Here is a 26,911-nt window from a genome sequence, read left to right on the forward strand (position 1 = left end):
CTTCCTCTGTTTAACAACTTAACCCCCCACAACCACATACTCACAATGCACACCAGTAATCAGGACAGTCAGTCCAGACTTCCTAGGTGTTCAGACCATCAAACTCCGATCATTTGTCCAGAGGTAGCTCTCCTGCTGCCCAGCACCCAGGCCCCTGAGCCTCCAACTTGCGTGGGGCCCTGTGGGGCTGCCCCTCACTCCTCATTTTCTCCCAGGGTGGGGAGAAACATTTTTTTAATGAGTGAATGAATGTTTAAAGACTTCTCTTTGCTCTTTTCCCATACATACACCCCCACCCCCAACATGTGTAAAATAAATAAATCTCCTTTATAAAATGGTAAGAAGAACTGACAAATGTTTACAAGGCTCTGACATTTTCCTTCTTTTCCTTTGGTATTGGAACTTATTCTTGCCATGATAATAAATTGTGTCTTATTTTTTAGGATTTAAAAATATTTTATTATACAGTCAAGAGTTCATTAGAAAAATTTATAACAGCATACACGTGGGTCAGGTGGGCACAGAAGTCCCCCATCCTGGCAGCTGGTTCGGGATCCTAGGAGGCAGGGCAGGGTGCTGCCCGCCCAGTGCTGGGCGTGGGGCATAAATGCCCAAAAGACAGTGCAAGGCTGCACCCTTTTTTTTTTTTTTTTCTGAGGATGATGCAAAAATCGGCAACACCTTTATACTGTAAAGCTTGTAAACATTGCAATGTTAATGGAATTCCCTGAGTGTTATGACAGTGTCTAAATGGGCTCCGAGGCAATCGTGTACTTAGAAGCTGCACTGGCTCCAGGGCCGCTGTCACCCGTCCTGTCCCTGGAAGGTGGGAGCATGAGTAAAGTGAAGCTATGTCACCTGAAGCAGACTGGCCTCTGGGCATCAAGAACTATGGAAATTTGGGGGTTTTCCTTTACCTGCAAGTGAGTCTGGCCACAGCTTTGTGGCTGCAGGCGGCAGGTGTGAGCCTCCTGGATCAGAGGCAAGAACACTGTGGCTCGCAGCATGGGCCTTGGCCAAGTAGAGCTTTTTCTATTGTCCATTTCCTGATCCCCAATTCTCACAGGTTAGGGTGAGGTGACACAGGTACTCAGGGACTGGAGCCCTATATATTTGTGGGGACTCCCATCTTTGATAACAGACAGAAGGCCTTTTTTTCCAGAGCAAGTCGTCTCTGTCTGCTGGGCTGTCGGTGCACCTGCTGTTGGCTCTGGAGGGCGGCACTGCTTCTGTCTTCTTAGGGTGCACAGACAACTTGAAAAGAGCCCAGAATAAGGGCATTGTGTTCTGTTAAAGAGAGAGCCCCATGGAAAACTGTCTCCCATATGCAGGGTTCTATTTTTGGTGATGCTTGGGGGTAATCCACAAGGATCAGAACCACCGAAGTGAGTAAATTCAAATTAAGCAGATAGTTATTGTGCACGCCTTAGTGGGGGTAGTGTGTGTGTGTGGGGGGGGGGAGTCAGAAAGAAACTCAATTAATAAACTAAACATCTTTAAACAGGTGACAAATAAGCTGAGGTCAGATTGATTCCATCATGTGAAAACTGAGGGTAGGAAAAAAGAGCAGATTCCATAGACAGGAGTTTGCATTTTGTCTCGTAGCGTGAGAAGTCATTGAAAGGCTTAAAGCAGAGCTATGGTTTATGTGACAAAAAATGGTAAAACAGCTGCTCAAAAGAGCAGCTCCTTGTTCTAGTGTCCAGGACTTTGGATCACACGTGTGAGTAAAGGGGATATTCAGCCAAAGTAAGTTAAACATCTAGTTTCCAGCCATGGCCTTGGCCTAAGAGCATTGGTGTCCTCTGCACCCCAGAACAGGTGTTCAGAAAACAACATGGAACAGAATGGGTTGAACTGACATCAGATTCTGGCCTCTGGGAGCATGGACTGGTCAATGGCTGGTCCTGTTTGGGGTATGGATCTCGTGCTGTGCTAAGGTGATGGCCATTCAAAGGGCAGCTCTTTAACCTAACAGATGAGACCATCTGGGACCCTAACCCAACTAGCTGTGCAGCCTTGGATGTACTTCCTCCACTTGTCTAGGTCTGTTCTGTCCTCTGCAAACTGGGGGTCCCAGTGGTACTTAGTTCAGAGAGTTGTAATGAGAGTCACAGAAGCTTGTGAGGGCTCAGCACAGTGCCTGACCAGAAGTGGGTTTGTAGAGATGCACAGACTCAGAGGACAAGCCAAGTCTGTCAAATGTAAACATAACCCACAGACTCCCAAGGGCTCAGGGAGGTGGGATGGCTTCACCTGTCATTTCTAGCACATTTGCCAGAAGCAGTGACTTGTGCCAGAAAGTAGTAAAGAAATAAAAGGCGATAGGGAAGCAGAATGGTGTAAAGAGATGCACTTTGGACCCAGAGAGACCTTGTGTGAAAGCCGGAATAGGGCTGCCTATCTGGAATGACCTTGGTGGAGCAAACTACATTTGCTGAGCCTTATTTCCTTATTTATAATATGGGGGGGGGGCACAATTTATAAGATGGGGAAATCCTATTAGGATTGTGAGGATTTACATGAATTAATACAAAGTGGCTGACTCATGGTAGATTCCAGTGACTGTTAGAAGTCTTTCTAGAGTTTTTGTTTTTGTTTTAAGATTTGCCTGGACGCACAGAATCTGAGCTGGAAGCCAGTCCCGGGGCAGTCTTCACATCCAGGTGGGGCCATTCAGAGAGAAGCTACTCCCTGCTGGGAGCCTTGGGTGGGCCGGGGCTGAGCGGCCCTTTCCAGCTCCCCAGCCATCCTGGGTCCTGTGACCCAGCTCCCCTGAGATGGAGGGAATTCACCTGAAATCCCTGGCCAGGGAATCAGTTGGAGAAACCTAACCTTGTGGGGTGCCCTGTCTGCTCCCCAGAAGGGCCTGTGTCAATGAGTTTAATGGACTCCTTTGTGCAGTCCAGCTGGGAAGCAGTATTTGCTCTTTGCTTTCATTAACTGGGCTTCACAAATGGGCATCCTCATGTTGACTTTGAGGCCCTGGATGTTAGGAGAGCTGTTTGTCCCTGCCGTTGCCATAGCAGGGTGCTAACTGTATAAGGTTCTGCCAGTTCCTTAATACCCAGAAAAAAAAGTGATCTCTAATATCTTAGACTCTTTGGCAGGGAGCGGGGTGGGGGTGGGGGACACTATAATTATTAACACAGTTTAAAGAATATCACACGCAAAATGATCCAAAAGTGACTGTATGACTTGCTTAGCCAAATGCCCACTTACCCTGGGCTTTTGCTCCCGCCTCAGCCCTGTCACTGCCTTCAGATCTTGCACTGCCTATCAAATTGGCTGGGGACATCCAGGAATCTGACAATCAGCAAGTTTCCCCCAGGACTAAGTGTCCGGGTTCCATGACAAGGTCTCAGTTCTCTGAGTTGAACAGCTCACTTTTCCTGAGCCAGACACTCAGCAACCTGCTGTGACTGAACATCTCAAATCTATTTTCACTTCAATATCCTTTGCTTTTCAGTAAATCATATTGTATGGGGGCGAGGGAGGGTGCACAGAAGTTTGCATTATCAGCAAAGGGAACACTTAAACAGGGTAGAGGAGCCAGAGTCTTTTCTCTTTGGGTTTAGAAAATCATTTTGGTTGGCATGTTCAGCCAGCAGGAAAGAGGGATCAAGAAATTACCTGCAAATTAGAGCCTTTAAGTCTAAAATCTCTTAGCTACCCCTCACCCAGTGATCTGCTTTTCTATTTCTAATCTGTTTTTCATCCTATAATCTCTAGAACCTTTGAACTCAAAGGGAACAAGACAGGAGCACATATTCCAAGGGAGTTGTCCAAGGTAAAGCAAAGATGAAGAAACTGTTCTTGAAGGTATGTGGAAGGGCGAGGAGGATTCTGATCAGGCGTCCACCCCGTACTACCCTGCTTTAATCCCAGCAACACGGCAGGCTCCATGTGTCACTCCATCTGAAATTACTGGCGCGACTTTTAGTCCCGCTTCCTTCTGTTCTCTGTACCTACCTTCCCTCCTTCACTGAGAACTTTCCAGTCACCTTTGCTGCCTGCTGTGGAGAAACCAAATACAGAGAAATCACAATTTAGACAAGATATAAACACATTTAATAGAGAGCAAAAAATGAGAGGGGGCTGGTCAAACGGTGTCCTCACTGTTGCATTTTGACTTCGTGGGGAGATTAGCTTCATGGGGAAATCAGGCCAGTCAAAGCAAAGCTGGGGAGGTTTGATGAAAGGGCACTGTTTGTATTGACTCTTGAAGAAACAAGGAGGTGGACGAGCAGAGAAACCCCTGGCAGGGAGGGCAATGAGGTGTGAGGGAAGGAATAATCAAGTGAGCATTAGGAGAACTTGGGTGCATCCAGTGGGCTCTGCATCTAAAGAAGTGGGGTGGCCCAAGGTCTTCCAGGCTGTTTTCTGGGGCTAATCGTCCATGTTTCTGCGGAGTCAGAACCGCAGAGGGCCCAACTTCTCTCTAGTGTGTGTTACACCCACTATACCCTGGGGAGGGGGGGTTCTGTCCTCCCTGGGACCTTTGGATGTATCCTCCCTCATTCCTTCTGGGTCAGTAGAACTTTGTGGCTTGCTGGAAATGTCTTATTAACCCACAGTGTCCAATACTGTAGCCACTTGTGAAATGTAGGTGTTTGACTCTTGAAGTGTGACTAATGTGACTGAAAAATAAAGTCTTACTCTTATTGAATTTTAATTAACTTTAATTAAAATAGTCACATGTGGCTTGACTATTGGACCATCACCTTTTCAGAGAACTCTTCCTTATGCTTACCAGCTGTGGTAGGCAGAAGACTGCCCCTCCCCACCAAAGAGGCCCACCTCTTAATCCTCAGAACCTGTGGATATGTCATATGGCAAAAAGGAATTAAGGTTGTAGATGGAATTAAATTGCTGATCAGCTGGCCTTGAAGTGGGATGATTATTCTGCCTTTTCTGAGTCCTTAAAAATGGAAGAAATGGCATTTGGAAGAAACAGCAATATGGTCTAGAGATTTGAGATGGCTGAAAAAAAGAGGAAAGGTTTGAAGTGTGAGAGGGAGACAAGCCACTGCCACTGCAGGCACTGCTGGTGGAGGGAGGGGGTCACAGACCAAGGAATGTGGGCGGCCTCTAATAAGTGGGACTGGCTCTTCCCTGATAACCAACAGGAAAAGTGAATGTTGGTCCTGGCATTGCAAGGAACTGAATTCTGCTCTCCTGGAGCTCCAATCCTGGACCACACCAGCTGCAGGGACCTTGAAATCCCAGTGTCAGGCCCTGAGAGAGAACCTTGGGCATGTGTGCAGGAGCGGGGAGGCAGGTGTGGACAGTAGCACGGAGCAGACAGTAGCATGGGGTAGACTGGAAAGAGAAGAAGCTTCAAAAGGCTGAGCTGACTCTGTGCTGCTATAGTCTGGTATGGAACAGGGGAAGTCTGTAGATTTAAAATCCAAACCTGATATTCCAGGTTTTTATGAGGGTCTATTTGTCTACACAGGGGACTGGAATCTATTTTCATTAACAGTCTGTTGGCTTGGTTTATACTTTTTAAACACTCGGACACTTGTCTGTGGCCTCCTTTTGTGTCCTCAGTCTGGCCACCACGATGCTTACCCCCTACAGGTCAATTGCAGTCACACTGCCCCATCCACTCAATCTCCCCATCACCTTGTTATATTTTCTCCAGAACACCTCATGCTGTCTGAAATTATTTATGTGCTTGCTTGTCTCACCACTGCCTCTCCCCATTAAATGTAAACTCTAAAGAACAGGTCTGTCTTGCTCCAGGCGGTTTTGCCAGCACCTAGATGGAGTGGGTGCTTAATTGAGCTAAGCTGGGTGAGTGGGTGGGCAACTGCACAGACAGGGAAAGGCCCTGCAATTGGGCGGAGATATTTCGCTTTGAATGGGGAATTTGGAAATGTGGGTCTGGGGTAAGCTCTCCCGCCCACCATTCCCTACTCTAGAGCATTGCAACCACTGTCTTGAAGTCACTTTAGGTTTTAAATTTCTAGGAGAGTCTACGAAAGGGGAAGCCCTAGTGCTTCCTGATCAGGGGCTCCTATTCCTGACACTATTAGTTATCTATATGCATAACCAATGGGTACAAATTTAGCAGCTTAAAACAACAGATTATTAAGCAGTTTCTGTGGGGAGTTTGGGAGTGGCTTAGCTGGGTGGTTCTGATTCAGCCTCCCATGGGACAGAGCTACAGCTCTGGAGGTTGATGGGTACAGGATCCATTTCCAAGACCACCCACTCACTGGGATGTTAGCTAGAGGCCGGGGCTCCTGGCTGGCTGTTGGTAACATTGCTCCTTTATAGGGTAACTCGAATATTCTCATGACAGAGTGACTGGATCCCCAGAGCACGTGATCCAAGAGGGAGCAAGTAAGACCTATCTTGGGAGTGACACACCACCAATTTTGTCTTACTTGTTTAATAAAATAAACTGCCAAAATACTAAGAACAGTCCCCACACAAGGCCTAAAGGATTTAAGCTCCACTTTTAATTTTTTTGTTTTTATTTATTTATTTATTTATTTTTAGAGATTTTAAAGATTTTTTAAATCTTTAAAAGAACTGGGGTACAGGCCAGAGGTGTGGGGGCAAGGTGAGAGGATTCACCAGAGACAGAGTGGGGAACAGAACAGGCAGACTGACTGAAATACACTGCTGAGGGGAGCAACGGGCAAGACAGGAGAGGTCTGCTGCGCCATGTGGGTTTCTCCCTGGCCGGCCGGGGATCTAACTCGTACTGCAGAGGCTGCTGATTGCTTCATAGTGCGGTGGTTAACACCTTGCACCACCAGGGAGGTGTATTTTTTATTTTTTTTAAGATTTATTTATTTATGCATACAAGAACTGGGGTATGGGCCAGAGGTGTGGGGGAGGGTAAGAGGATTCACCAGAGACCAAGTGGGGAGCAAAATAGGCAGATTGACTGCAATACCTCCCTGCTGCTGAGGGGAGCAGCGGGTGAGACAGGAGAGGTCTGCTGCACCTTGTGGGTAGCTCCCTGGCTGGGGATCGAACTTGTGCTGTAGTACCTGTGGATAGCTCCATAGGTTGCATCTTGCACCCCTTGCACCACCGGAGAGGCCCTAAGCTCCACTTTTTAAAAGAAGGGATTTCAAAGGATTTATGGATGTATTTTTAAGCTTGCACATGGCCCAAGAAAGGTCTCTTCCTTGCAGAGGCAAAATTCTCCCCCTGCTTTTTGCAGCATTGCCTTTGTTTCTCCTGGATCTTTGAGTCTTTCACCACTTCCTCTCCACCTTGATGCTCCTATTTTCTCTGGCGACAGAAGTACATTCTCAAAAGGCCCTTTCACTCCCAGTTGTTGTCCCTTCAGTGCTGTGATCTGGCTTCCCCCAGGCCGCCTCCCTCCTGCTCTCTGTCTCCCCCTCCCCAGCTCATCTTCTCCTTCCTCTCCCACATAGACATTCCTTGGGGCTCTAGTGTCTCTATGCACCCTTTGCCCTTGAAAATCTCATTGGCTCCTATAATTTTTACCTCCCCTCTAGGTAAGAGACACCCCAAACCATACTACCCTGTCAGGCTCCACTCCCGAATAGTCTCCTGCCCGCTGCACTTCCCCATCAGGGTACTCCAGAGGCCACCCAGTCTCCCAGGTCCAAATTTAGGACCCTTCCCTAGTCTGCTAATCACCCCCCAATCACTGAGATTCAAAGAGGGTAGGGGATCTCTCCCCAATCCCTCACCTCACAGGTCCATCTTGCCACAAAGTCCCCTGGACCTCACACCCTCCAGCCTGGCTCCCCCATGCCTTGGTCTCTGTCTCCGGGGGAGCCTGCCCTGCTCAGCTCACCAGCGTGACCCTCTAAGGCTAGTCTCGGGGTATTCTCCCTGCTCGAAACCTTTCAAGGGCTGCTCCTGGTTACAGACTTAGGAACTTTTCAGCTTGGCATCCCAGGTTTGACAGTAGGTGAGGTGGTGATGAAGTCCCAAGTCCTGAGATGAAATCCCGACTATGTCACTCACTGTGGTGCCACCCTAGCAAGCTGCTTCCCCTCTGAATCTGTGTTTCTTATCTCCAAAAGGGGACTGACTAGCAGGTATCTGGAGGACTGAACGAGATAATGTATATGAAGTGCTTATCCTTGCTCCTCTGAAACCCGGAGCTACGCTGCCTCTGCTATGATCATCATCACCCCTTATAGAGCTGCTTAGCAAAAAGTGCCTGCCAGAGAGCCGGTACTCAAAAAATCGGTGCTTTCCCCAGGTGTTACTTAAGTATGTGTCTCTGGTGTTACTTTTATTTTTAAATTGCTTTCTTTCTACTTACCTTTCATTTATGACAGGTGGAAGATTTTCAAATGTGTATGTTGTGAATACATAGTTACTCTATGTTAGAGGTTGACAAACCTTTCCTATAAAGGATCAGAGAGTAATTATTTTAGGTGGGTGAGTCACATATAATCTACATGCTCAGCTCTGCTGCTGTAGCATGGAAGCAGCTGGAACAGCCCGTAAATGTATGGGCATGGCTGTATGACCCCACAAAACACTTTATTAATGGACACTTCAACTTGGATTTCACCTCATTTTCATGTGTCATGAATTATTATTTTTCTTTGATTTTTTTCTAACCATTTAAAAAGGTAGAAAGTAGTCTTGTCTGGTTGACCGTATGAAAACAGATCATGGGCTAGATGTGGGCGTGTGGCCATTTGCTGACCCCTCGGGTAGAGTATTCATTATATTTAAACATAAAGCAATGAAGTGATTGGAGAATAATAGAAAATAAAGAGGGCAGATGATTTGTGGATCCGGAGACCAGAAGTTGGTGTGAGAATAACTTACGAGGCAACAGAGTAAGCTTTATTGCTCACTCAGCTTTACAGTCTGGCCCATCCCAGCTATTCAGCTGCGTCTCCGCCTGGGACCAGCCAAACTGGGCATCTGTCCCCCCTGCACATTCCCTGGCCCTTCAGGCTGGACCACCTCTTCTGAGTTAGACTCACCATACATCGGACCACCAATGCATGGGATTTTTCCACACTACAACCCATTCTCCTACTCTGCAGACACCAACTGGGGGGAGGGGAGAGTTATCAGTGATCCCACCTCCTGCATCAGACTTCATAGGTTTTAGGGTTCTGTCCACACTAGGATACCCACATATCTGTTTGACTTGTCTAGGGTTGGGGATTCCCATTACCCCCACCTTGCAGGTTTGATAATTTGTTGGAATGACTGATTGAATTTGGGAAGATGCTTTACTTACATTGCCAATTTATTATAAAGCATACAAATAAATACCCAGGTGCAGAAGTACATAGGAGGGTCTTGGGCACAGGACCTTCTGTCAGGGATGAAGGTCCAATCATATTTCCTAAGACATTATGCTATCACACCCTCCAATTATGCCCTTTAAAAGAACATCCCTTAAGAGCCATGTTAGGGCCTCCCTGGTAGCACAGGGGTTAAGTTTCAGCACTGAAAAGCTATTTGTAGTCACTGCAGCACCAGTTCAATCCCCTGCAGACCAGGGAGCTGACCCACATGGCACAGCAGACCTTTCCTGTCTCGCCTGCTGCTCTCCTCAGTGGTGTATATCAGTGGATCCTCCTGTTCTGCTTACAACTCTGTCTCTGGTGAATCCTCTCACCCCCACACCTGTGGCCTGTAGCCTAGTTCTCGTATGCATAAATAAATAAATCTTAAAAAAAGAGACACATTAATGGGCCTCCCCGGTGGCGCAGCGGTTGAGCGCTGGGCTGCAAAGCTGCCCTCAGCCTCCACAGCACCGGTTCGAAGCCCGGCCGCCTGCAATGGTCCCACATGGTGCGCAGACCACTCCTGCCACACCCGCTGTTCCCCTCAGCAGTGTACTTCGGTCCTTCTGCCTGCTCTGTTCCCCTCTCTGGCTCTGGTGAATTCTCTCACCCTCCCACGCTTCTGATTGTACCCAGTGCTTGCATAAATAAAATAAATCTTAAAAAAAAAAAAAAGACACATTAAATACTACTGCTCTTAAAAGTCCTCTGAACCCCTGCAAATGTTTTCCCTTCCCTGTCACCTCTCTCCAGACCCCATTCTCTCACCAAAGCTTGATGGTGCCTCATCACTAATAATTATCTGACTGCCTGATTTAACGCCCAGCGTGGCGGTCGGGGCTCACCGAGCTCAGGACTTCATGTGCCTTGTGCATAGCAGGAGCTCAGGATGCATTTCTTGAATTTTGCTTCCTTGAATTGAAAATGAGATTTGACATCATTCTGGTCACTGTGGTAAGGGACATCATGGAGTAGAAGCAATGAACTAATAAAGGTGCAATAAATGGGACCAGGGCCTACCTGGTGGCACAAGGGGTTAAGATGCAGTGCTATGAGGCTATTCAGAGCCACTGCAGCAGGAGTTCGATCCCCGGGCGGGGAGCTACCCACATGGCACAGCAGACCTGTCCTACTCACCCATTGCTCCCCTCAGCAGTGTATTTCAGTAGATCGACTTGTTCTTCTCCCCACTCTGTCTCTGGTGAATTCTTTCATCCCCCTACTCCCGCATCTCTGGCCTGCACCCCAGCTCTTACATGCATAAATAAATAAATCTCAAAAAAAAAAAAAAATGGTGCCAGTCTGGCATGAGGCTGAGACGACAGAGGCGCCTCCTGCGGGCCGGGCTGGTACAGAGTCAGGCAGCTGCCTGGCCGGTGTGTCTGAGGGAAACCTTTGGCAGGAAGCTGGTTCAAACAGTGAGAAAAGTAGGGCTTCCTAGAGTTTCCCACGCACCTGGGAGGGTAGGCGAAGAGCGCAGTGAAATTCAGCGGCTGACTGGGCCTCAGGAGAGCAGAGTTCTGAGAAGGGCCTCAAGATACACATCGTGCCCCAGTTCCGAGGAGTGAATCAGGCTCTGATGCAATTGGCAATGGGCTTTAATCACGAGCCCCATCTCACAGGCTCAGTACAGAGGAGCTTTGTCATTTCTCTAAGGGAATCACTGTCACTTCTCTCCCAGGCTCAGAGCAGCTCCGGGCCCCATCTAGCCTTGATGAGAAGGCAATTTAAACGGCTCTGATTGCCAGGTTTCATTAGGTGACGAGGACAGAAGAAGCGACCTCGGCCCAAGTAACCTTGATGGAACAGAGGCATTTTCAAAGCCAGCGCGAGTCTTGCCAAATTAAAGGTTGTCAGGATGAGATACTATGAATATCAGTTTCCTTCTCTCTGCTAGTGGAGAGGATTAATTAAATGCTTGTGAAGTGCTTTGAAATTTTAAGTTGTTAAGAATTATTGTTCTGTGTAATAGGGGAAAAAAATAGAATTCTTGGCTCATTACAGCTGTGATGTTGTAAGCCCAAGTGCTTTTTCCAGGATATCTTTGAGAGCTACATTTTTGTTAAGAAAAAGAATGAGGGAAAAAAGGAATGTGTCTATGAGAGCACACTTCCACATTCTGGAAAGTCAGCTGGGTTAATCAGTGTTTCTGTTGATTAAGAAATGAACTGCAAGCAGCTGTTTCTTACTCCCAAAGAGACAGATACTAAGAAGCAGCATTCAAATGTGTAGGGGACAGTTTCACTAAAATATTAGCAAACTGGCATTTGCCCTTGTCATAGGATCAAGGGAAAGAAAAGGCTGTAGGTTGAAGGTGTGGAAACCTTGAGCTCAGCCAGCTTCGGTGCTCTCTTCATTTCAGTGTAACTCACCAAGGCAATTATCTTCAGCTTCACATTTGCCCAGGGATGTTTTTGCTTTTATTTTTTTTAATAAAAATTTTTTAAAGATGTATTTATTTATACATACAAGAACTGGGGTACAGGCCAAAGGTACGGGAGGTGAGAGGATTCACCAGAGACAGAGTGGGGAGCAGAACAGGCAGATATACTGAAATACACTGCTGAGAGGAGCAGTGGGCGAGTCAGGAGAGGTCTGCTGTGCCATGTGGGTTGCTCCCTGGCCAGCCGGAGATCGAACTTGTGCTACAGAGGCTGCAGATTGCATTATAGTACTGTGCTTAACCCCTCGTGCCACCAGGGAGGCCCTGTTTTTGCTTTGTTTCCAGGTGTTTGGTGCAATTTGAAAGAGCATCATTCTCAGAGGACCCTCACTCTCTTTTGTTCTATATTGGCTGGGTATTTACACATCCTTTTGTGTCTGTATTGGTTTCCTATTGCTGCTTTAACAAGTTACCGCAAACTTAATGACTTAAAACAACAAAGATGTATTATTTTGTAATTCTGGACTCTAGAAGTCTAACATCAATCCCACTGGGTCTCATTCAAGGTGCTGAGCTATTGTCAGGGTGTGTGCAGAACTAGTTTTTTCTGCAGGCTCCCGGGGAGAACCCGATTCCTTGCCTTTTTAGTTTTCTGGTGGCACCTGCATTCCCTGGCTCATGGCTCTTGCCTGTCATCACCCTGCTCTCTGCTTCCTTCTTCATGTCACTTTCTCCTGACTCTCCTGCTTCCTTTTTTCCTTATGAGACCCCTGTGATTACACTGGACCTGCTGAATAACCACCCAAGGAAAATCTCATCTCAAGGTCCTTAACTCAGTCACACCTGCAAAGTCCTTTTTGCCATGTAAGGTAAAATAGCAAAATAATCATAGGTTGTGGGAATTAGGGTGTGGACTTTTTTTTGGGGGGGGGATGCTTTGATTTGGGCTACCACATTTTCCACCTTTCAACCTCCTCCTTTTTTTTTTTTTTTTTTGTCTACACAGGGCAGACCCTGACTAAATGTTTTATCTCTTTCCCAGAAGAGAGTTCTGTTATTATAAATGAGGAAACTGGGTCAAAAGGTTAAGTTGGGGGGCCTCCCTGGTGGTGCAAGGGGTTAAGTACAGCACTATGAGGCTGTCCGCAGCCGCTGCAGTATGAGTTCGATCCCCAACCAGCCAGGGAGCTACGCACATGGCGCAGCAGACCTCTCCTGTCTCGCCCACTGCTCCCCTCAGCAGTGTATTTCAGTCCGTCTGCCTGTTCTGTTCCCCGCTCTGTCTCTGGTGAATCCTCTCACCTGCACCTCTGCCCTGCAACCCAGTTCTTATATGCATAAATAAATAAATCTTTAAAAAAAAAAAGGTTAAATTGCTTGTTTAGGGTCACCAATTTAGTCCTCAGGCCTAGGCATTCTTGCTCAGAGCACACAAACTTTTCTGTCCTTGAAGACTTTTTAATTGTCTTTAATAATGAAAGTAATATAATCATGTGATTTTAAATATCAAATGAAAATCAGCCTCCCATCCTCTACCCATCCCTCTACCCATGGGATCCCCATGCCCAGGAGTCACTTGCCTCTTCAGTGCTCCCAGTGATCCCTACTATACCCTAATTGTTATAAATACACCTTAACATTTTAATTAACATAGAGAGTTGTAGGTAGTTACCTAGATAAAGCAAACTTTTGCTAATTCTCCTCAAATCATTTAAATAAAAACCCTAAATTAAGAAAATTCTCGTACAAGACTTGAGGGCTCTGGAGAAGAATCGTGTAGACTCCCTCATCAGCTGGTGTACCTTAGCTAAACACAGGCATAGAATGAAGGTCTGGAAAGCTGCAGGCCTGGGTGGTAACTTTCTCTCCTCCCCTGGTTAGTATGTGCCCTGGGAAGGCTACTTAATCTCTCTGAGTTTGTTTCCTTATCATTCACCCATGTTTTAAATTAAGTAACCTGTAAACTTAAGTGCATGGTAGGAGTTTAACAAATGCTAATTTTTCCAAGAAAGAAAGAAAACAAAAATATCTGCTAACAATGAAGGAGCTTATTCAGACAAAATTGTAAACAGATTTCATAGACAGCCAAAGTTTCTAAAGACACAGTCCTTACTGAAATTTCTTCATTTGCTCAACAAAATTTGAGTGCTCTCTCTGTGCCAGGTTTTGTGCTAGGACTGGATGGGGACATCTTGATGGATGTGACATGCCCCTGCCTTAAGAGGGCTTAGTGGACTCTTAAACAGGAGCTTAGCATGTCAGTTTTTTCCCTTTCAAGAGTGAAAATGTTACTTTGAGGAACTTCATACTCTCCTATAAAGAACGTCACATGAAAAAAGCAAAAATCAGCATATAATTTTTGAAGGGCTAAATTCTCATGATTATAAAGAAAATATTTGTATCCATGGAAATGAGTGTGTGTGTGTTGGGGCGGGAGGGGGCAGGGATTGTATGAAAAGCACCGACTGACATTTGGACAGTAAAATTAATATCACCTACAGCTGCAGACCACCAGGTACATCAAAATCCAAATGACTTTCTAGCTTCTTGCAAAATTTAGTGCCTAGCACATAACTTTTTTCCTGAAAAAACAGATTAAGTTCAAGGAAAAAACATTTATAGGCTAATACTCTTCCTGATCTTTCTGGAACTTTCTGCTATTAGTCCTAGTCACACTCTTGACTGTTCATAATTTCATGAAGAATTTAAACAGATTTTGAAAAGAAATCTTCCATTTCTTCTCCACCATGTGTGTCAGGGTTTGTTTTGGATGCTGTTTAATTCCTTCACCAACCCCAAGACAGTGAATGACAGGTAACAGGTGTGTCTGATAAACAAAACATTGTTTCTGCTCTGCTTCAGGTATGTCTGACATGTTGGGGACCTGCTTTCCTTTACAACGCTGATAGGAATCTACTTGGGAGGGAGAAGTGCCTCCCAGTTTCAGGCCAAGAAAGGTTCTTGGTTTGGCTTCCAGCAGAGCTAAGCGTAGAAGGGAGTGCTAATGTCTGCAGAGCTACCCACCGAAGTTGACTGATAAATGGATATCAAGGGATAACATAAGAGGAGACAGCAGGATTGCCTGGGCAAGAGGTATCTATGATTGCTGGGAAACAAACATAGCCAGCCCATCAGTGATCTACCTCTCCTTGTGGGTGGACCGGTCCCATACTTGTTGGGCTTGGTCTTGTGAACTGATCTGTTATAGAACAATTGTATTGACATTAGACACATAGAAATCATCTGTACTTCATAACTGGGATTTTGTATACTCCACAGCAGGCACGATTTACTTTGACTATAGAGAGGACACTCAGTGTGTCTTGAATGGTACTAATGCATGTGTTAAGTGAGTCAGAGGCTTGGTGGAGGAGAAATTTGAGAAATGGGTCTTTCAAAAATTCAGGGATTGCAGAGACCCATGCTGAAAGCTACTAATTAGAACAGCAGCAGTACAAGGACTTGACAAAGACAGGATTTGTGCTTTGGGAAAAGGGCAGTGGTGACTGGGAGGAGGGAGGGGCGTGCTAAATGAGGCTATGGCTTTGAGCTTTTGGGAGCAATTGGAAAGTTACTATAGTGTTGCATTGGAGGGATGACATGTAATTTAGAATTTGACTCATTTGACGTTTATTTATACATATAAGTTATATAATATATTTATAATTATATGTAATTCAAATTCATTTTTTTCTTAAGTACACTGATGTCCCCAAAGTTCTGGCTGGGGGTGTGGGTCTGAGTGTGCTTAATTTAGGGAACAGTTTTAAAATACTCATGTAAGAGAATGTGGGAGAGAGGGCGAATGTGTGTATATGTGCGTATTTTAGTGAATTCTTGCATGGAAGACATAGCAATATCTAATTTTGAAAACAAGGTCTAGTAGTTATGTTAGCAGGCAGACTGACGGGTACCTCAGGGCCTCCAAACTGCAAGCTCTAAAGGGATTCTACCATCTGCACATAAAGACAAAGTACACTCTTAGTGTATAAGATTTTTACTAGAATGATTACATATAGAGGAGCCAAGAAAAGAAAGGATAATAGTTTCCCAATGAAACACCGCAACCAACCTAGTCCCTTGTGGGTAATTGTCCAGCCAAATGGGGCTAGCCAAAAGGGGGACCACTGAGAGCCAAAATCTTGTCACAGGTCTAAGGCACCTTCTGGTGGGGAACCGTAGGGAAGGGGCAGAAGGGGCCAGATATGTCTGGGACCAAAGGAGCAAAATCAAACTAGAAATCAAGATAACAGTGGTCATTGTCGGCCTCCTCATGTGTCTCTCAGCCACTTCTATTTCAAGTGTCTCTATATGTCTTCACGCCATGTGTCACCTTCCATGTCCTCCATGTCCTTGGTGCAAGTTCAAAGCCAAGAAGCAAGTGCACACATTTTCTTCACATCTCTCTGCTCCACAAGTCTCTTCTCTTGTGTCTCCATCAAGTCTTCTATAGCTTCACCTGGCCGCTCAGTTCTGCGGTGAGGCAGAGAACCTGGAACCTCCCATTTTTATGGAGATTCCTCTGTTACAGTAAAAAATCATAGATTAGGGCCTCCTTGGTAGCGCAAGGGGTTAAGTCTCAGTGCTATGAAAGTATCAGCAGCCACTGCAGCACAAGTTCGATCCCTGGCTAGGGAGCTGACCCACATGGCGCAGCAGACCTCTCCTGTGTATTTCAGTTAGTCTGCCTGTTCTGCTCCCCACTCTGCCTCTGGTGAATCCGCTCCCCCCCCACACACCTCTGGCCTGTACCCCAGTTCTTCTATGCAAAAATAAATAAATCTTTAAAAACAATCATGGACCCTAACGCAGTAATAAAACACTTTCTACTTTATTCCACTTGTTCCTCCACTTCACCTCTTGATAAAATGTCATCAGGCACCACAGAAACAGTAGTTGTTTTTGAGAAGATGTCAATGAGTTGTTTACTGACCTATATTAAATACTAAGTTAATATGAATTCATATACAATCTCAAAATATAGATACTTTCATTAATACCTGCTTTATTCTAGGAAAGAGGAAAAATAAAGTCACTTATTGTCACTGGAATATTTACTATAGGTCAGCAATTGACTTCACTTTTACAAAATTCTTTTCATAGAAGAAGACTTGCTCCCTTATCCAGAAAAAGATGTTTAGTCACTTCACAGTGGGGACATATTCTTCTAATATTTAAAACCCATGGTACTAATGATGCTGGAATCCCACCCATGCCGATTAACCATTAGCACCTTCAGTAGGAATGAACTAAATCACAAATCCTTCCGAAATAAGATTAGCAGGGATGAAATAATCTAATCAGTCTCGTATCAAAAGGAAGCAGGAGTAGGAGAGAGAAGTCATTTTGGGTCTTCTAGAAGAGAGCAGGCACGAAGCATGAACCATGCCAAGAAAAGCAAGTATGAGAATTTCAGAGGCAAAAGCTGCTCTTGAGTGATGAATATAAAAGCACCAACCCTTCCAGACCGACAGGAGGAATGTTGCACCTGCACCGGGGAACGCTGTCCTGGCAGAATCCACCTGTTTATAAGGTACCTCTCTGAAGGCTAGCAGTGGGGCAGACAGAGGCTGTCATTTTCACATGGCCAAGTGCTGTTGAGTAAGAAAGGGGAGGGATGGGCCTATGGGAGGTCAATATTTGGTTTTGCCAAAGCAGGATGTTTGGAACCTTCACTATCATATTGGCGAGTTGTCTTTAGTCAATGTCCACTACACAGATTGCAGGTAGGCCAAGAGTTTCTACCATCTTGCTCCAGGGCTGACTCTCTCCATTAGGGCCACGACGTGACATTCAAATCCTTTAGAACCCAGTTCTGGGCCACGTGGCTGTAAAAATGGAAAACTTACCTTCAAACTGGAGCAGAACTGAACTGTATTGAACTTCCCTTAGGTAGAGGGGTTTCAACTTCTCCCCAAAACATGTGAGAGGATAATTGCAGTTTCAATAGTATAATAAGGAATAGTGTGAAATTGAATTTGCATAAATACATTTTATTATATGGTTATTAATCCATACATGTGACATAGGATTGTATAAAAAATAACACATATTGTCATTTACGGGCAATTCAAAGGGTAATTTTGATTATACTTATTTTTCTCTTTATGGGCTTAGTTTATAGCCTAACTGATAAGCCATGATGCCACACTTTTAAGTCTGTCAACATTTTTGCATACACCATGCATTGCTTCATTTCTACCCTTTTCTGTTTAACCTCTGGCAATTTGTTGAGATCTATCTTTATATCATAAAGATATGTTCTATAATTATATCTTGTAATGTCTAGTATTGACTTAATTGAATGAAAATGGACAAACCTCAAAATGGCCACTTTAAAAAGAATCCTTCTTAGTTTATCCTTCTTGGTTTTGCACAGTAATTCACTCACTAACCTATTTCCGGGAACTCCACACAGAACTCCCTACTCTTAGGAGAGGGTAGTGGTTGACAATCTCCTCCTGATCCCGGAGCTCCTATTAGCAGCTGATTTCCAGTCCCAGGCACTTCTGCCCCCTCAACAAGAATTTACCTTCTTTTCTCAAGAGTTCTCTGTCCAGCACCATTTTCCAGGTCAAAATAGGTCTTAGGATAGAGCAATGAACTGGGCCTGGATTTGAATCCTGTTTCTGCTGTTTCTATGTTGCCTTAGGCAAGCTGACGTCTTTGTGCTTCAGTGGCCTCATAATGGTATCACTTCATGGAGTTCTTGTGGAGTATGACATGCCTGACACAGAGTAAATGTGCAAAAATGGCAGCTATTGCTATTTCTACTAAATTTTTTGTCATCTTTTGCATTGATTTTTCACATCCTACCCTCCTAAATCCACTTGATTCTACCCTAGATCCAATTATCTCTCTGAGACCGTCCCTGTTCGTTGGCAACCTTTTTGGTTCGGGGCTTCACATCTTTAAAAAAATTTTTTTTTCTAAATTGAAATAACATTAATTTAAAACATTGTATGTGATTTAGGGGAATAAGATCACACCTCTTCAGATACACATTACCACACCAAACCCACCATAGCTCACCCACAGTCCTTTACCATAGAGCATTGGGTACCCTCTCCCTGTTCTCTTTCTCCCCTCCCCCTCTACTAGCCTCAATTTTACAGTCAGATTTCTAGGGTTTGTTATTCGTTTGGTGTTGTCTATTTGTTTTGTTTCTCTCTATTCCACATATAAATGACACCACCCAGTATTCGTCTTTCTTCTCTGACTTATTTCACTCCAGTTCCTTCCAAGTCATCACAAAATGGCAAGAGTTCATCTTTTTATTCTTTTTTTAATCATGGAGTATTCCATTGTGTATCTAGTCTCCATCTTTTTAACCTATTCATTTGCTTTTTTAGCACTTAGGTTGTTTCCATTATCTTCCCTGTTGTAAAAAGCGTTGCAATGAACACAAATGTGTACCTCAGGGTTTTTTATCGAGACAGAATGTTCTCCCTGGTCAGTGTTTCCTCATTTTGACCAATCACCGCAGTCAAGCCTGACTTCCCCATCACCCCCATTCAGGTTTGGACACAACCATTCTTTTTGTGATTGTCCCTTCACTTTGGTTTAGAAAGACTTTCTTCCTCTGGAGACTCTTTCCCTTTAACCAAGGCCCAGTTCCAACTCTATTCCTCAGTGACTCCAGAATTTCTTGGCTTCACCAGCCAATGAGAAGAATTATTCATTATGTAATTTGGGGGGCTTGGGTCACAAAGTCAGCACTCTCTGAACCCTATTGACTTTTTCAGCACCATTGCCTACACTATATTGCTGTGCCTTGTGCCCTCCGTGGTCTCTTCTCCCACGAGAAAAAAGTGGATTTTTGTAGTTCCTGCAATTACACAGGCTTATTACCATGCAGGGTTTTCCTCTGAAATGCTTTCCCCTTACTCCACTGTAAGGGGGGTACTCCCCAACCTGGTTAATTCCTTCTAGCTTTGCAATTCTCGACTCAGTCACCTAACCTATTATATACCTGGCTCTCCATACACTTTCTTAGCATCAGGCACCCTTTGTAACATTTTTTACAGTTGTAGTGATACATTTATTTGGGAGACTGTTCAGTTGCTAGTGTTCCCCACTAGACTGCATATATTTCATGAGCCCAGGATGAATGACTCTGTATTCTCAGAGCCTAGCGGGGCATTGGTGGAATGAATGAAGCATGAATGATTTGAAGGAAGGATGAATCAATGTCTTCTTCAATGGGTAAGCTCCTCCACTGGGCATGGTGTAAGACGCCTAGAACATGTTAGAATCTCTCTGAAAATTTTGTTGAAGAAATGAATGATAACGCACCATCATTGACTGTACAGTCCTATATAATCCACCCAAGATGATGTTCTAACTTTTGAGCTTCGGGGACCAGTATACAGTATAGCTTGTGGCCAAGAACACAAGTGTTTTCACTTTGTTAAACTCAAGAAACACTATTTGGATGGGCTAATCGTCCCAAAGGGCAAAAACAGCCACAATAGGAACAGCATTAGGTGAGGACAGAAGTAGAACACACTGCACAAACGTACTGCTTGCTAGAGAGTAGCAGCTTGCATCAGCACCTAAGGCAACTGAGCCTGTGCCTCTGGATTGAGTTTCTGAGGGTTCTCAGTGGACTGCGTCTATAAAAACTTGCCATTGAAAAAGATTTTCTGTATCTAGATTGCGAGTTTAGAGAACCATGGGAAATCTGGATGTTTCAAAATTCTCATACCAAAGTACCTTTTCACATAGAACACTGTTTTTACAGAAGCCCTTATAGGGAAATGCAATCACTTTGCAAATTCTTCAGCATCTGGTTTACTCAGATATATACAATTGCGCTCATCAAAGAACTTGAACATTTCAAGTCCCACTTCGCTGGCAGATGCCTGAGGACACACGGCGAGAGGCGTGCTTCCCACTACCCACTTCTCAGCTAAATTAAGCCTCGGAAACTTGCCGCGCTCTTGCAGAAAGGCAGCGCAAGCCTAAAAAAAGGGGCCCAAACCGCTTCTCCTTTCAGGGGTGGGGTCCCCGCCGGGTGGCCGCGGCGGCCGGGCTGCTTCAGCTCCGGGAAGGAGCGGAGTGGAGCTGGGAAGGGCCCGCGGAGGCGCCGCGCCAACGACATAGGAGGGGCCCCGAGCAGGGGGCGGCGGCGATGCCGGGGCTCGAATTCCCGGCTCGAGGCGGGACGCCCTCTCGGGTCCCGGAACAAAGACCCGCGGGGGTCGCGCCAGGGGTCCCCGCGGCGGCCTGTGCGCCGGCGCCCGCTTCTCCCGGGCCGGGGCCGTGGGCGCCCAGGCGTGACGTATCCGCGTTTGTTGGGCGCGCGGGGCTCCGTCGCAGCAACGGTAACCGCGGCGCCGGAGCGCCAACCTCCACCCTGGCAGCTCCACTCGGCGGAGCCCGCGCAGGTCACCGCTGGCCGCGCGGGCGCCTCTGCGCCTGCGCACCCGCGGGAAGCCCCACCCCCTCCGGGCCCAGGCGCGCGGGGCCGCGCCTCCTTATGGCGGCCGCCGCAGTGTGTGGTATTTAGCGTGAGCGCGCGGCGGGCTCGAGGACGCGCGAAACGGCGGCGGCGGCGGCGGCGGCCAGGGGGGAGCCGGGGCGGCCGTTGCGGGGCGCGCTCTCGAGCGGCGGCGGCGGCCTAGGGCGTCCCGTCGGAGTCGGCGCGGGGAAGAGGCGGCGGCGCTGCCCGCGGTGGCGGGGCTTGGCGGCGGCGACGGAGCGCGTTTGAGCCAGGACCGGGGTCCGAGGCGCGCTCTCCGCCCACAGGTAAGTGAGGCCCGGCCTGGAGGGAGGAGCCGGCCGCGAGGGGCTCCGCGGCAGGAGGCCGCCCCGGCCCGGTAATGGCGGCGGGCGGGAAGGGCGGCCGGGCCGGGTCGCGCCGCCGGGGCGGGGAAGCGGGCCGCCCCCGGCGCCGGACGCCTTTGTTTCGGCCGGAGCCGGGCCGCCCGGCCGAGCGCCGCCCCCCGCCCCTCCCCTCCCCGCACCGGCCCTGCCGCCGCCGCCGGCCGGCTCGCCCCCGCCCCCGGCGTCCCGGGCCCGGCCGCCCCGCGCTGGGGTCGTCCCCGCGCGGCCGGGCGAGGGCGGGCGGGGGCCTCGGCGCCCCCGAGGGGCGGCGGGGGTCGTGGGGGGCGCGCCGGGCGCCCGGAGCGCTCGGGGCCGGCCTTTGTGGTGAAGGGTCCCGGGGTGTGCGGCCAACATGGCGGAGGTCAGCTGAGTGCGGGCCGCCGCCGGCCCTGCCCTCCGCCCCCTCCCCGGGCCCGCGGGCGGGCGGGGGCCGCTCGGCGTCCTTGGCTCCCCCCGGCCTGCTCCGACCCCGGCGGCGGCTCCCGCCCGCCCGCCGGCCGCCAGCCGCGATGGATCGTGCCGCGTTCTTCCCCCGGCTCCGGCCCGAGCCTTCATTGTGCGGTGGGAAGAATGCGGCCGCCTCCCTTGTTTATGTCGACACAGAGGCGCTCGCGGGAATCGCTTGTCAGGACAACTCCAGCTTTTTATCGTAAACCTGGGCTGTCCTGGGCGTCATTGGTCAGGTAGTTTGGGGTCCCTCACGGGTCACTTAGGAACGGGGATGGACCTGGGCCACGGCGTGGCGTAGGGTTTTCTTTCCCCGTTCCTGGAAAGGGGCAGAAATTGTTCGCTCCGACGTCCGGCGAAGCCTGGTGTGTGGGTTCGGGAAAACATGGTGTGTAGTTGAGCCGTGAAAGTTGTAGGAACCGTGGCTTGGCTATCGGACTGCCCGTTCCCAGCAGTTGAACATTTACCCCTTTTTTTTGATAAGCGGCTGTCAAGGGTGAATTGTTAACTCTCTTCAGCAGTGGACGGTTCCGGAGCCCGGGCTCTGGAGTCAGTCGCCTGCGTCGGTTCCAGTCCTGCCCCACCGGTTTGTGACCTTGGGCAAGATACTTAGCCCTTCTGTGCTGCATTTGTCTTACCTGCAGAATGGGTGTAATGACTGCCTACTTCCTAGGATCGTTGGGGGAATTGATGAGATGGTGATAGGTGAAGGGTTTAGAGCAGTGGACGACCCAGGTTTGCCACCGAGGCTGCTGTTTAGTAACTCAACTTAGAAGGTTGTCTTGGCATGATGGATACGCTGGAAATACAGAAACTAGAATTCGGGACATGACAAATTTGTTGGTGCTTGTGTTTTACTTTCGGTGCATTTGGTCAAGAGGCAATCTGAGAGGATGGCATTTGGACATTTCCATAGTACGGTATTGGAATGGATCATGTGTGGTCTGAAGTTCACAGAGCCGAATAGATTAAAAAGGGTTTCTTTTTAGCACTTTGCATTTTTGGATCCGTTCACTTCCAAGTACTTAACGAACTTGGAAAAGTGAAACAGTGAGTCCCTTTGGGTTGGTGGTGTTATCACCACCTCTTGTAGGCATTACTGAAGAGCAAAGGATAGTGGTGTAAATGGAATGGTCTGATAATTTTATCAGGGAGATATTGGCTCCAGTTGGTTGGTGGAGGAGAGGATTTTGCGCAGCAGTTAAGAGAACTTTGTGACAAATTTTGAGACTTAAAATGGATTATCTAAATTGCTCATGTATTTTTTTCATTCTGGAAATTGAAGATGTAGACTTTTAAAAAGTATGTAGACTTTTAAAAAGATGTAGACTTTTAAAAACATAACATTTATGTTTTTTAAACTGCAGGACACTGTAATTAATAGCTAGGGAACTTTTTTGGGGATGAGTATCCTATAAACTACAAATTCAGAAACAAATTTTGCTTAGTATCTGTTTAAGATTTGGGAAGTTCTTACCAAAATCACTGAACAGCAATATTCTTTAATATTTATAATTAAAAAGATAGTTACAATTAGTCTAAAATTAATTGGAATTACAAAGGAAATATTGGTTAGATGTAGTAACAGTGATGTACCATGAAGAATAGGACTTTATTTTCAATGTACACTGTTCAGAAAACATCTTACATAATGAAGGTAACAGTAAGATCAGTGTGACTTTGCAAAGTGACCACTTAAATTATATTTTAAAGCAGTTGATTTACACAGTTTATAAGGATTGAAAGTTTTTCTTTGCTTAAAGAGCTCTGTTCCAGACTTGGTTACAATTATTGAATTTCTGTACACACCTTGCAAAGTATTTTAAATTTTGGTTATTTTTGGTATAGATTTCACCTCAAAGCCATTATGTGAAAGCCTCAGACTCCTTTCCCCCCCAAACAAGAACTAAGGGTAAATTTTTTCTCTTTATAAGTATCCTTAATGGTATTTTAAATAGCGGTTCTTCTAAGGCACATTAAATTATTGGTTTTCCATGGCTTTAGTTACTAGAACATCTGCATAAAGACAGAATGGGTTTTTTTTCCTTCCTTTATCCTCAGTTGTTAACAGTCAGTGTTGTTTTTGTATTTGTGTTTGTTTCTTGACTGTTACCTATACATTGATGACGCTCAGCTCCTCTGCTTGTTGAAATCTAGATCCATGTATTCTCTTGCCTTTGGGTTATTTATTTTTAAACACCTTAAAATTTTCTAAAGCAGATTTAGGTTCATAGCAAAACTGAACAGAAGGTACAGAGATTTTTCATATGCATGGCCTCCCCTTTTATCAACAAATCCCCCATCAGAGTGGTCCCTTTGTTACACCTGATAAACCTGCATTGACGTATCATTATCACTCAAAGCCCATGGCTTACATTATAGTTCACTCTTGGGTGTGTTGTATATTAGGAGTTTTGACAAATGTGTAATGATATGTCACACAACAGTTTTACTGCCCTAGAAATCCTGTTAGCCACATATTTGCCTCTTCTTTCTCCCTAAACTCTGGCAAACATTGATTTTCTTACTGTCTTTACTTACCTGCCTTTTCTAGAATGTCATTTAGTTGGAATTGTACAATCTGTTGCCTTTTCAGATTGGTTTCTTTCCTATAGTTCATGCATTTAAAGTTCCTCCATGCCTTTTCATGACTTGATCCTCTATTCTTTTTAGCACTAAATTTTGCATTGTCTGGATGTACTAGTTTATTTATCTTCTCTCCTACCAAACACATCTTGGTTGTTTCTTTGATTTGACTGTTAATGAATAAAACTGCTGTGAACATTTGTGTGTGAGTTTTTGTGTGGACAGAAGTAGTCAACTCCTTTGGGTAAATAGTGGGGCTTGTGATCACCTGATCTTATGGTAAGATTATGTTTAGTTTCAGAAGACACTGCCAAACCGCTCTCCAAAGTGCCTGCACTGTTTTATATTCCAGCCAGTAATGGATGAGTGTCTGTTGCTCCGCACCCCCTTTAGCATTTGGTATTCTGGATTTGGCCATTCTGATAGTTGTGTAGTGGTATCTCATTTTAATTTGCAGTCTCCTTATCATATATGATGTGGAGCAGCTTTTCATATGCTCTTTCCACCTGTATATTTTTAGTAAGGTGTCTGTTGAGGTCTTTTGCCCTTTTTAAAATTAACTTTTGTGTTTTCTTACTGTGTAGTGTTTAAGATTTCTTTCTTCACTTTGAATGACAGTTCTTTTCTATCAGATACATCTTTTGCAAACATTCTCCCACTCTGGTTCATCTTCTCTTGACACATGTCTTACCTCTTAGTTCTTTTTCCCCTTTACGTTCCAAATTTGTGTGACCAAAACTAAAACCTTTATTGTTTCCAGCTATCCCAAACTCTCACTTTCTACATCTCGTTAATAACTAGGCACTGATTTTTCTACTGTTTTGTTTTTCCAAATCTGGCATTGCTTCTCTATCTCGCTCGCTCTCTGTGTCTCTGTTTGTCTCTCTCTCTCTCTGTCTCTCTACCTGCCCTGTGCCTCTCTCCCCATTTACGTTTTGTCTCTTCTGTTCTGCCTTCTCAGTGACCTGTCTGCTATTGCTCTCTGCCTCCTCCTGTTAGTTCTTACTCCCGCAGTTTAATGGAACTTTGTAATAGGTGTGAGCCTGACTTAGAAGAATTTCAGTATAAATCCCTCGTACCTTGATATGGTTGGTAAGTATTAATACATAATAGCTCTTCCTGAGCTGGCTGTTATTACTTTCTTGCCATTTCCAACCATGTACTTGCATGTGCCTTTGTGCACCATATTTTGGCTCTCCTTACTAAATAAACTATCATCTCCGTCTACATGTCATGTAACTGAGATGCTTTTCTTGGACTCCCCAACTTTGGTTGTCTTCTCTCTGCTTGTCTCCCTGTATCTTGTATCCCCCTGAACTATAATTTTTCTGTACTACTATGCCTCCCTCAAAGTCTTTGAAGACTGTGTCTTGATCACCCTTATTTGATTAGAGTTAGTACTGTTTCTGGCACTTAGTAGGTGCTCATTAAATATTTATTGAATGACTACCTGCTTTTCTAGTCTTATCTCCAGCACTGTGCCCTACCTAGTCAAGCTGGATTCTTTCTGTTTCTTTTTTGTTTAGTGGAGTTACATGTTGTATTTATTAGCAGTTTAAATATTCTTAATATGTGAAGCCATACAAAAGATCATTGCAAGATTGGATAGCTGTACAGAATCTAGCAATATATATTAGAGTTATAGAATTTAAAAAAAGTCACTTGGATTCAAAGAGAAACAAGAAATAAACAGGACTACTAATTTAAAACCAGTAAAATAAAATAAATTTTAAAACAGCAATCTCAGATTTTAATTTAGAAAAATAACTTGATAAAATTGAACGGATATGCAAGTTGGAAATTGAAGTAATTTAGCTGGAAATGGATATGTGTCTTTCTCCTTGAACACTCTGTTTGAACATCCCTATAGGTTGTATTTAATCCCTCAAATATTTTTGTGCTACTTCACACAGATTACTTCTCTAAGCCTCCTTAGTTTCTGTTAGCACAGGAGCTATTAAGCATAGTGCGGGGAGTGGGGGGTGCTAGAGTGGCAGTGTGAAGTGCTTAGAGTCAGACCTGGGTGTCTCCAGGCTGCTCTGTCTCTTACTGTTTGTGACTTAGAGCCAGGAGAGCGGGGGCACTGTTTTCTAACTCATAGAAAATGCTTAAATAATTAAAAAAAAGTGTTGAGTAGCTTATTTAGTTTTTCTAGATATTATTATTTACATTCCAGTGAGGGAAATGAACAGAATTGCAGACTGTGGTCAAAAAGGAATCCAAACTGCAGAAGCAGAGAATGGGGTAGGAGGGAACCTGTGTGAAGAGGTGACGTTTAAGCTGTGATAAAAAGAGAAAGCGCTAGCCTTTTGAAGGAGGGAAGGGAGAACCTCTTAGCTTGGAGGAGGAGCCGCAAGGCAGAGGCTCTGAGGGAGGACGGAACATAGACTGAAGGAGCAGAGAA

At 45.8% G+C, this 26,911-nt stretch overlaps 1 protein-coding gene across 13 annotated transcripts in view; it reads left to right on the forward strand.

Annotated features, from left to right (window-relative positions):
* SIAH1 (siah E3 ubiquitin protein ligase 1) overlaps positions 1 to 26,911 on the forward strand; it is a 57,344-nt gene that overhangs the window by 1,581 nt on the left and 28,852 nt on the right. For 2 of the 13 annotated variants that reach the window (XM_054697051.1, XM_054697050.1), the window contains exons 2-3: positions 2,606 to 2,666; positions 3,733 to 3,822. The gene's annotated coding sequence lies outside the window, so the exon portion shown is untranslated. Of the gene's footprint in view, positions 1 to 2,605; positions 2,667 to 3,732; positions 3,823 to 4,732; positions 5,018 to 6,310; positions 6,411 to 8,024; positions 8,201 to 10,944; positions 11,121 to 14,508; positions 14,591 to 17,005; positions 17,031 to 21,281; positions 21,397 to 21,443; positions 21,468 to 21,987; positions 22,158 to 26,911 lie in introns of those variants that run through there. The other 11 variants (XM_054697053.1, XM_054697052.1, XR_008552462.1 and 8 more) reach the window with 10 other exon arrangements.

Source organism: Talpa occidentalis, unplaced genomic scaffold (genome assembly GCF_014898055.3).
Source record: "Talpa occidentalis isolate TD23 unplaced genomic scaffold, MPIMG_talOcc4v2.1 talOcc4.17, whole genome shotgun sequence".
In the NCBI taxonomy this organism is placed as follows: Eukaryota; Metazoa; Chordata; class Mammalia; order Eulipotyphla; family Talpidae; genus Talpa; species Talpa occidentalis.